Here is an 11686-nt window from a genome sequence, read left to right as displayed (position 1 = left end):
AAATATTGATAGGCATTAATATAATTTAAAGTATCAATGCTTCATAAAAAAGGACATCCACACTGGCACCCACAAATCAGGATAAGGTTTTTTAAAAAATAAAGTAGACCTTTGTTTTAAATTCTTCCTCCCTCCATTAAAAAAAAATGTAAGACATTTTTAATCGAATCTCACCCTAATAAAGTAATTACCTACTTTCAAACTAATCCTATCTTTTTATATTTACCTCTATTAAATACCTATATAAATATGAAGTCATTCATCAGTAGGGACACTTTTTTAAAAAAGGTAATGAATTACATCTGGAAAGATTAAAAATATCTTATATTTTTTAACATCCAGCTCTTAAAAAAAATTTGAACAAAGGGAATAATTTTTTATGATTTTCAAATCTATTTCAATTCAGTTTTGAAAACTTATATCAAAATATTATTCATAAAAATTTCTAAGGATATTTAAATTTTAAAATAATTTGTTTAAATTTTTTATCAGCAAGAATTGTTTAAATCAATGGAATATATTTGACGTAAAATTTTAAAAATAACCCACATTAATTTAAAATATAAAATTTATAACAAATTGAATTGTTCAGATTCCATGCACATTATATAAAGAGTCCATCTAATTGAATAATTAAAACAGAATGAGAATTGAGAAGCAACCAGTAAAGGCAATTCTACAAGGAGGCTATCATAGAAACTAGCATGTGTCCCGTGTTTCTTGGGCCAAAAATAATTCGACAATTTCAGCATTATTATTAAAGATATAAGTTAAATTACAAACTTGCATTATTATTAAAAAAATCATTTCTAAATTAAAGTAATTGGTTTTTTAATAGTACTGACAGGTTAAATATAATAATGATTTAAAAGTTCCCATGTAACTTCCTATCCATGGAGTGGATTTAAAAACTAAATCAATTTTTATAAAATAGATTTAAATTATAAATAATATATCCACATTGCACAATTAAATTATATTAATTAAAATTAATTTTATAAACTGGATTTGATGGTGAAAAAGTTATGATGCTCGTAATTTTTTTAAAAAATTCAATATTAAAATTTGCAGTAATGAATAATAAGTTGAGAAAATATGATAATTAGCATGGTACCCATGGTGGGGTACTTTGGTACATTAAAGTAATATAATATTGGAATATTAACTAATAAGGATAACAAAATATTTACATAAAGTAAATAGAAATATTAACTAATAAGATTATTAATAATCAATGTTATTGAAGTTTCTTTGAAATCATAGTTTATTATTTTTATTGCGCAGCTAATATTTGTGTAAAGGGTGTACCTTAGTGATTTCTTGCACTTCATCCAAATATCCCATGCTTTCTATATATGAATATTAATAGTTTGTATCTTCTCTTCATCTTAGGGATGTAATAAATGAACAGTTTATAATTTTTTTATAACATTCGATCCATGAAAAATTAACATTACACAGTAAAATAAAAATTATAATTGGATGCCATTTTTTCTATGAAATCGTGTTTGGGGTGGATGGATTTACAAAGCATTATATATTTTATTTATTATTAAATATGACATTAAAAAATAAAGATATTAATACATTAAGTATTGAAAACTTGATTTCCAACTGAAATATCAATATTTTCAAATCTTGCCTGCTCCATAGTCATAAAAGATTTAACAATAAATCATTATTAGAGCAAATTTAGAATGGTTTTGAAAATAACTTCACAAAAAGATGTTCTAGATGTACAAATTGGGGGGCATTATTCAATGGATTTGAAGAAGCCTTGAGCCCTTGACTTTGATATGAGTAAGATAAAGAGACTAAAAAAAATCTTCATCTTGCAAATTCAAGAAAGTTAAATATACCTATGAAGCTATAAAATTCATGAACAAATCATTATATGACAAATTGAAAAATCTCCCTCTTTTCAAGGTCAAAGAAAAATTAAATGGAAATATAATCAGAATAAACAAAAGGTAGGAAAAAGTAATGGGAAAATCATAGCCAAGAACCCCCTGAAGAAACATATTCACAATTGAGAATCAATTGATTTTGAATTTACACTGCAGTCTCAAGGTCCTAATTATAATTAATTTTGAGTGGGAAAATTTGACAATTCCTCTCTAATGGAAATGAAATGAAGCATGGAACTCAAGAGAATAAGCTACTGTTTGCACGAAAACATTCGAAGGTTTATCTAGTGCGAGTTAGTAAGCTGAAAATTGTAGATTCCTTCCTCCATCCCTACCTTCCTTAGTGAACTGGTTTTGCATTCTTTCTTCTAGCTAACTTGTATTTGGTTCTATTTTTTGGGTATCATAAGCTTGTCATCAAATTACTTCATGAGATAGGCAACTAAATCCAAAATCTATGGTGTTATCAAGGTAAATGATCTAGCCTTAACCAATATTAGCTTTGACATTCTTGATTGCATTATATACTTTTATGCCACTAAAGAAACATGTTTGATGTGGGAACAAAATAGTTAGGGGTTTGACATATATAGTTAGTAATAATAGGTGCATAATAATAGGTTCAGTAGCATTAACCTGCCTCATTTAATGTGGGTCTGTCTTGGCAGTAACAACAACACTCTATTTTGATGTGGAATGTTGTGTCTTCAATACAACAATATATTGTTGTTAAAATGGAGAGTGTATTTATTATTTTATGATTTAATTATATTTTTCTTTTCAATATGTTGTGATAGCTTGGGAAGGAAAGTCTAGATGTAATAAACTATTTTTTAGTAAAATTGTAATGATATATGTTGATATTAGAATTGTAGTTGTATTAGAAAATAGAATAAAATTTAGTTGAAATCTAAAACTATTGAACTTTGTATTGTTAAAATAGTAATAATATATTGTTGATATTGCAACTGCAATTATAAACTTAAAAATAAAGTAAAACTTGTTTGAAATGATTACAGGGTAACATGATAGATGGTAAGAAATAGTGAAAAGAAATTATTTTATTTCATCCATTATGGGAGAGTTTATGAGAGGATAAGTGAAAGCAATGTTAAATATGATGGAAGGAATGTAATTGCTAGAATAATAATAGAAGATATGACATATGATGAATTTAGAATATTGATATTAGCTGAAGTGTGTCTTGAAATTAAAGAGATAGATCTAAAGTTTATAGTCAATATTGAAACTTCCCAAATCACAATAATGGACCTTGTAAATGATGCTGGAGTTGCACAACTTATTGAGTTCAATGGCAACAATGGTCATGTTTATGTTAGTATAAGGGGAAATGATATTACACATTCATCACTAAATGATTACCCTCAAGAGTAAGTAATAAAAGTCAATTTTGAAAATCAACGTCACTGTTTTAAACCTCTTGACATTTAATATTGAGTTTTAATTTTTCGAATGCATCATAGATAATGTCTAAGGAATTTATGAAGCACCCTTTACTAGTGAAACTGAATGAAAATTTGGTATGTTAAGCTTATCATCTCCCTTTCAAACCTTGACAACATCCTCTGTTGAGCAAAGTCTAGCTACGAAAAGTATTCCAGCTTCAATACCAGAGCTGAATGCAACAAAATGGAGGAATTTACTTATTGGTATGAGACAGGCATTCCCTGATGCAACGACTTTCAGATAAGCATTACACAAATATAACCTTGCCAATAAGTTTGCATACAAATTCTGGAAGAATCATAGAGACAAAGTCATTGTGAAGTATGTGGATAAGGGTGCAGCTTTAATATACAAATAACCCATTATAGCTTTTTTTAAATGAGTTATTGTCTTTTATATATGCCTGTGTAGCAATATGATGTAAATGGATGAAAAATTTTATGATGGTATTTGTTTCTACATGACAAGTACCATTATAAAATTATAAAATTGGTGGAATTAATGTTGTACATATACTAATATTAACTTGTTCTTAATGTAATGGAAGTTGTTTACTGAAATGATATTCTATGACACTCTAAAGTGTGATGATGCTGTTTGCATTAGTGTTAGTTATGTATTAGTGAATGAGACTTATTATTTATATAATAGTTTATTGTTTTTTCTTTTTCAAATGGTGAGTTATCCACTAGCTTTGAACACCTGGACATTTTCTTAAATAAAAAATTCTGACACAGAGAATTATTTCTTGTTAAAATGGAATGGGAGTAGCTTTTTTGTTGAATTAATGGTGAGTTGGTCACTAGCTTTGAATACTTAGAAATTTTCTTGAGTCATATATTCTAGCACATGGAATTTTTTCTTGTAAAAGTGGAATGGGGAGTTATTTTTTTTTGAATGGTGAGTTGTCCACTGGCTTTAAACACCTAGACGTTTTTTTAAATCAGTAATTTTGGTACATGGAATTATTTCTTGTTAAAATGAAATGTGGAGTTTTTTTTTTCAAATGATGAGTTGTTCACCAACTTTGAACATTTGAAAATTTTCTCAAGTTAGGAATTTTGGCCCATAGAATTATTTCTTGTTAAAATGAAATGAAGAGTTTTTTTTTTGAATGGGAGTTATTCACTAGCTTTAAACACTTAGGCATTTTCTTAAATCAATAATTCTTGCACATGAAATTATTTCTTGTTAAAATGGAATAGGGAGTTGTTTTTTGTCGAATGGTGAGTTATTCGTCAACTTTGAAACGCTTGAAAATTATTTCAAATCAAGAATTCTGGCACAAGGAATTACTTCTTGTTAAAATGGAATAGAGAGGTTTTTTTTTTAATGGTGAGATGTCCACCAGCTTTGAACACTTGGACATTTTCTTAAATCAATAATTCTAGCACATGAAATTATTTCTTATTAAAATGAAATAAGGAGTTGTTTTTTTGTTAAATGGTGAGTTATTCACCAGCTTTCAACACATAAAATTTTCTCGAGTCAGAATTCGACACATGTAATTATTTTTTGTTAAAATAGAATGGGGAGTTGTTTTTTTTTTTTGAATGGTGAGTTCCATGCTTCATTTCCTTTCCATCAGAGGGGCATTTTCATATTTTTCCAATCAAAATTAATTATAGTTAGGACTTAGTTGTAAAGTTAAAATTAATTGATCCTCAGTTGTGAATATGTTTCTCCAAGAGTTCTTGGCTATGATTTTACCAAAAGCAAATGTAAATAATAAAACAAAAATCCTATTATACATTCAATAAACTCATATTAATATACTGCTGTTTTCATGAAGCACTTAGAAACTAAATACATGCCATGGAACTAATAGTAAAAAAATACATACCATAGAACAAAGTTTTTATCATCATACATTAGGCATATAAATTCTGAGAATTTCATTTTCATAAATGCCAGCGGCTATTAAAATGCCAATTTACACAATGAGAAAATTTAAGGTCTAACATATTGCAACAATTTACAATGCAATTGTAGTGGGATACATACCAAATCTCGCATCCACAATCTGAGGCAAACTAAGTGTAATAGATGTTATGAGTCATCCAATTTTCTTATGAATAATTCCAATTCACCACATACTATTTCTATCAAGTGGCCAATAAAAACAAACTATGTATTATAATACTGCATCCGACATTTACTACTCTAAGACATTGCAAAACCCACTAAAGAAATGAAAAAAAAAATTGTTCAAATCAATCATGTCATGCCCAATGATAACAAAGGTAGGATTCTGATGGTGGAGCTTGATGGGTTTTTGTTACACTTAAATGGCACCAAATTTTCATATATAAAACATTTTTATTCCTTCACATAAACAATTTGGTTAGAGAACATGTCATTTGAAGAAATAATATATTTTAAAAAATTATATAATAAAATTCTGCATCTAGTCACATTGTTTATAGCTTAAGAATAATGCAACTTGGTATAAGCTTTAAAAGCTTTACATTTGATATTTGATTAATTAAGCTCATACCATCACACAGTGATCCCAAAAAATGACTTCATGATATAAGAGTAAAAATAGAAAAGCTAACATGCACAAATGTTGATATGGGTATCGAATATGATACGTATCCAATACGTCAATACTTTTGTTTTTAAAAATATAAAATACAATACGTTTCCAATATGTGCACATATATTTATAAAAAATTATAAAAATATTGAAAATATAATTTCAATTCAGAAAATATCCAAATTAGCATGCATATATAGTCCTTTGTAATGATACCAAGAAAAACATAATCATTAATTATACTTTTATTCAATCTATACCTAATTGCCTACCACCTAGTCCTTATTAATAAGTATAATATCAATATCTTCTTCCCTTCGACCATCGTCTATAAAAATGATAATTTCTATATCTGGTTCATAAAAGGATAAGTTTGCCACTTCTAAAATTTCAGCACCATCAAAGTCATTGAAAAGCCCTAAATCATATTAAGCTCATGAAAGAAACTAGAATGTAGTTGAGTATACCATATGTCATTAAAATTCTAAGAAAGCAAGCTTAAACAACCAAAGACAATTCATGAACTATTTTTTTCACAAGTAAAAACAATGTTGATTTTGAAAAGAAAATTTGAGGTTTAAGATGTTTATGGTTTTTGATTTTTTATAGGAAAAATGTGAAATAGAGTGAAATTAACTTTACTAAGCAAACAAGTGAGTTTTTCAAGTTTGAATTCACTTTCACTATTATAGAATTCTAAATTCAATTCATTTGATTCTTGCAACTCATTTGACATTAAGTAAGATGCCTAATTACCATTAGGATTAGGTGAATATGGCTTAGATCAAGACACAATCCCTTTGAAAATTATGCCAAACAATGACCTGACTTTAGAATTAGAACTTGCCTTAACCATGTTCTAACACTTAGACCAATTAAGAATTATGCAATTAACTTCAATTTAATACTTAAATAGAAGCTAAATGATTCAGACATCACTACAAGAATTAGACAAAATAGCATTTACACAATAATAACCATTGAAGCATAAATTCAAATATATAGTCTGCATCATCCAATTTAAGAGTCAAATTAAAACATTTGAGTCTCTTTATAAGAATAAAATTAATTAAAGAATTCAATCTAACTAGAATTAAATCACCAAGTTAACAGCAATAAGAAAAGCAGAGAATTCATACTCGAATTATAGCAGAACCGAAATGAATTAAACTAAGAAAACTCAAGTTTAAGTCTCATCTCCCTTGAAGAACTCTAGGGAAGATTTAGCTATCTATTTTGATTTTCTCAATGATTGATTTAAGGAAGATGGCCATGAGAGCTGCCATAGATGAAGGTTGGAAGAAGCTGTGAATGAATGAGCATGCGTCTGAGCTGTACAATGAGTATGTGACCGACTCTGTAACTGAGAAGAAGATGAGTGATGGTGTGCGATGATTGAAACTGAGAACTCAAAAGGAGATGAGCGTTCATTGATTGTGTGTAAGTGGTGAGCCTTTGAACCTAGAGGAAGATGTGTGATGAACTAGCGAGAGATAAACGTGCGATGTTTGGAAACTCAAGGCTCATGTGTTCAGTCTGACTATGATCGAGAGAGAGAGAGATGAGAGATTTGTGTGACGATGAACAAACTCGGACTAAGAGGAAATAAGGCAAATGAACTCAAGTAGCTGTGGCAGATTCTCCACCTAAACCTGTACGACTGAGGGAAGAAGAAGATGATGATCTCGTTCAGCCCAAAAACTCACATGCACATGCATGCTTCTATTTTTGTGTTTTCTTCTTTGCTGAAAAGTAAAAAAAAATTGATTTAAAATAAAAAAGAAAAAAATTACCAAATCAACTTCTAAATACGTAAAAATGCAAAACAAACAAAATTAAATCAATCTAATAAAATTGAATCAAATAAGATCCTAAAAATAAGAATAAAAATTGCTCAAATAATAAAATTTTTCAAGAAACTGAAATGCTAGATTGAAAAAAATTAATTCTAATAAAATGAAGAAAATGACCAAAATGTCCTTAATGTCAAAACTTAAAGAAAAATGAGCCAATAATCAAATTTAGTACCAAAGCCATGAATATAAAAGTCTAAACGAATAAAATATGATTACAAATATAAAAGAAATGTGTGCAAAATATGTGATTCATTAGCCATTCAATTCATCTCCACTAATGTCCCATATCTTAGCCTTGCCTTATTTGTATTAATCACTTTTCCTAGCTAAGAGTTACAAATTAGTATGAACATAAACAAAATCTTCTGCCCTTGTAGGCTTCAACTTGTTTCTTTTCATTAAATGAATGAATGAGTAGGTATTTCAATTTCTTTCACAATATGATGAAGAGCAAGGCTACACAAGAAGCTTAAGAGCAAGTTTTTAAAGTAGAGAGGTTGATGAATCATGCATCACCCACCAAGATGTAGGATTTAATGTTCACCCATCTTTAATAGAGTCAAAAGAAGTATCAACTCGCATTTTTAAAGTATCGATTATGTATCGGAAACTAAAATTTTTAAATTAAAAAAATAATATTCTAATACTTTATGGATATGTATTGAAGAAGTATCGGCGATTATTGGTATCGGACACAATACCGATACATATATGTGAAGTAATTTGAAGTATCCATGGATCATAAAAGCAATGCTTTCCTTGTTGTTACAAGAAGGTGCATGAGGTGCTTGGTTAACATCAAATTGCTTTCAAGACTGTAATGGAAAAAAATTACTTTTTTATGATGAAATTAATTTTAAAAAACTAAATTAAAATTAAATAATCAAAACAAGTTTAATTGAGAAAATTATCAAGCACAAGCAGCGCAATCAATCATAACCTAATTACTTAAACTTAATCTTCCTCGTTCACAAAATAAATTAATTTTATTTAAATTTATTATTCTTGTTTTATTATATATTTATCAAATTATCATTTGAAAATTAAACAAGAAATTAAGTTATAGATTAATTGAAATCTTTCCTAACCCACAATCTAATAATTATTTTATGTTAGCCACACTAAAAATAAAGCATGAGTAATCACTCAAGCTAAGTTAAATTAATTTTATGATGCTATATTAGTCGATTATAATAAGCAAAACCTCAAATAAAATTTATAATCCAAAAATTATGTAATAAAGTTACTCTAATCAGCAATAATGATTAAAGCATATATAAAATTCAGAGATAGAGAGAAGAAGAGCAAATTGAAATAAAGCTAAAATAAAATCTTTCCTAAATATTAAAAACTCTGATTATAGCTTAAGATCATAGTTTGTAATTAATCATATCAAGAAAATTAGTTCTGTATAGAACTAAAAACTGAACACTAATAAGCGAAAATTGAGAACAGAAGAGGCATCAACGGAAGAAGTCTTGAACAATGGTCTTTCGTTGCATAGGAAAGTGTAACACCACCGCTGTACTGACAAAGGAGATCAAATGAGCCAAGGTTAGATAGGATTATTTGAATTACATGGGTAATTAAAAGGCATGCAAAGTTTTGATCACATTAAGAGAAAATGCTTCACCAAAACAAGAGATTTCTCTTAAAGACAATACTCAATTCTTGTAATGCAAGACCTTATAAGCATCACTCTAACAAGTCTCCCAATATTTTGGGTGATTTTGATAGCAATGCATGGTCTGGTTCAATAGTGGTAACAATGAATTAAGCAAATCCTTCAAGAGAAGCAATAGGTTATAAATTTTTACAACAAATTAGCCTGATGGTATAAAATCACAAAATTAAATATATTTATGAATGGATTAATGCGTGCATTTTCCTGAGATTTGCTTAGCTTATATGTTTCTTATTTGGATTGATTTCTCCATGTGCCTATACCAGAAAATTTTAAGCCAAAAGAAAAAAAATCCCCTTACGAAGGATAAAAAAATGAAGCAAACTACATACATAATTATAGATTTCGCTACCCATACCTAATTCATGCCTTTCCTCCCTATATATCTTAGTCGGCAATAGTGATCTACTTCTATCATCTACATCTCCCAAATTTATCAAATATGAGAAAAAAGGATTGACCAAAAAAAGGTTAATTCTTGATGATACACTGATTGTGCTTGGCCTCTTACTTTTGTAGTAAAAGGAATTTGTGAAAGAGAAGAGATAAAATGAAGACAAATCCTCTCAAATCAAAGAAAAAAAATGGCGGAAGAATTTCACCAACCTTTAGAGATCTATTCTGAATATTGAAGTCAATATTGCCTCCAACAAAGAACACTAACCATAACTACGGTTATTGATAGAGTTACGGCGATGTTGTAGCTGCTTGAATGCAATAAAGAAGAAACATTGAAAGTGATGAGGCTACAGGTCAATCGATAGATTGATATACACTCTTAAGAAATTCAAAGGAAGGATTTGGATTTCAAAAATAACAATTAATCTACACTTGGAAAATGTTGAGGAAACTGTGCAAGAAAATGCTTTACGATATGTGCTCAAAGCATTCACAAAAGCCCTAACTTGCAAGGTTGTTTTATAATTTTTATATTTTAAATTTGAAATTATAAATTTTGAATAAGTTTATGGGGTAGGAAGTCAGGATAAAGCAGAGATATTTGAGGGCGTAATAGTTTTATATTAAAATAAAAAAATTATAAACAAGTCCCATGAAGCAAACTTATTTATAAATAAATTTCATAAAATTTAAAAATTACAACTAAATCTTTTGTGACTTGAGTATAATTTAAAATTAGAATAAAAAAATAATAATACCCTTATTAAACATATATGCATTATATTAGTCAAAAATTTACAATTACTTTATCAATAATTTATAACTATAACTTTAATTTTTTACAAATATTCTTCATATATTCAATAGTTAAATTGATCAGCTTAACTATTGAATATGTGAAGTTATAATTATAAAAAATTAAAATTATAATTATAAATTGCTAATAAAGTAGTTGTAAATAATTAATGTTAAACTTTGTTAGTAATACATGATTATTTAACTATTGAATATGTGAAATTATAGTTATAAAAAGTTAAATTATATTTATAAATTGCTAATGAAATAGTTAAAAATTAATTATTTGATTGATGTAATATATGTTTAATATGGGTATTATTATTTTTGCAATCTAATTTCAATTAAATAAGGCCCCAAAAGACTTGTCTGTGACTTTTAAATTTCACGAGACTTATTTGTAAATAAGTCTGCTCCACATGACTTGTACATAATTTTTCTTTTAAAACATATAAGCATAACTCATGGCATCACCGGATTAAAGCTTATGATTCTACTTTTACACATTTTAAAAATTATTTTTTAAAAAACCAATGTTAATGGGAAAGTTATGATAATGATTAGAGATAAATGAAAATAAAGAACAGAGAAATAAGAGCTGAGGGGAAGTTTAAAGGTGATTTCGGTTAATTTTGAAAACATTGTAGTTATGACCTTTTGAAAAATATTCTTTAAAAATAATTGAAGAGATAATGGAGAGATATGTGAAAGTTATGAAAATGAGAGGGATAATGGGAGAGAAGATTAGAAATAACGAAAATGAAGGAGAGAGAGATAAGAGATAAGGTAAGTGATTCAGTTAGTTTTAAAAACCTTGTATTTATTATCTTTTTAAAATATTTTTAAAAATAATTGAAAAGATGACGGAGAACTGTGTCGAGTAATGAAGAGGTATACGAGAGTGGGGCATTTTTATTTATTTTTGGAATAAATAAAAAAATATGAGAATAAAACACGTGGTATCATTGAACATAAGCTTGTGGTTTTATATATATATATATATATATGAATCATATCAATTCTCTTATGCTTCAAACTA

Source organism: Prosopis cineraria, unplaced genomic scaffold, assembly GCF_029017545.1.
Source record: "Prosopis cineraria cultivar Desert tree isolate PC_DT_omini unplaced genomic scaffold, ASM2901754v1 PC3, whole genome shotgun sequence".
Classification (NCBI taxonomy): Eukaryota; Viridiplantae; Streptophyta; class Magnoliopsida; order Fabales; family Fabaceae; genus Prosopis; species Prosopis cineraria.
This window is presented reverse-complemented; position numbering follows the sequence as displayed.